The sequence below is a fragment of the Bison bison genome, unplaced genomic scaffold (genome assembly GCF_000754665.1).
Source record: "Bison bison bison isolate TAMUID 2011002044 unplaced genomic scaffold, Bison_UMD1.0 scf7180017857327, whole genome shotgun sequence".
Classification (NCBI taxonomy): domain Eukaryota; kingdom Metazoa; phylum Chordata; class Mammalia; order Artiodactyla; family Bovidae; genus Bison; species Bison bison.
This window is the reverse complement of record NW_011487900.1, coordinates 11,305-11,943: the sequence shown is the minus strand read 5'-3', so window position 1 is coordinate 11,943 and position 639 is coordinate 11,305. Positions and strand designations below refer to the sequence as shown.

The 639-nt window shown below is 49.5% G+C and overlaps 1 protein-coding gene across 1 annotated transcript in view; it reads right to left on the bottom strand.

Moving 5' to 3' along the window:
• The window catches only part of LOC105003479 (filamin-A-like), a gene marked incomplete at its 3' end in the record, with an annotated part of 14,976 nt that overhangs the window by 10,076 nt on the left and 4,261 nt on the right, over window positions 1-639 (bottom strand). The window lies entirely within an intron of this gene.

The window sequence follows — 639 nt, the reverse complement described above, 5'->3', positions numbered from 1 at the left end:
GGGTCGGGAAGATCTCTGGAGAAGGAAATGGCAACCCACTCCAGTATTATTGCCTGGAAAATCCCATGGACAGAGGAACCTGGTGGGCTACAGTCTGTGGGGTTGCAAAGAGTTGGACATGACTGAGCGACTTTCCTTTCCTTTTCTTTTCCGAACACAAGCAACCATATGATGCTGCAATTCCATTTTTTGGTATCTATCCACCCAGAGACATGAGATCACTCGTCCCCTCTAACACCCATTCTGGACCATTCATAGCACAGCTCCTGCCAACCAAAAGGTGAAAAAACTCCCAAATGTCCATCAACAAATGACTGGAAACAGAAAACGTGGTCTATCCACACAATGGTGTATCATCCAGCCATTGAAAGGCAAGAAGCAATGACTCACGGTATACAGGCCACAGGGGATACGAGTCCATCCCCACCCAGCCAGAAAGCAGAGACAGGAGAGGCTGCGTAGGCCAGGGCAGGGGGCCTTTGGAGGGTTGCCGACTTTCTTTAGGGGGTGGTGAAAACGGCCTCATCTTCCGTCATGGTAATGGCTTCACAACTCAGAACTCACCCAAAACCACCAAGTTGGATACTGGAAAGGGGTTGACTGTATGGCGTGCCAGTTTCATCAAACAGAGCTGTATCA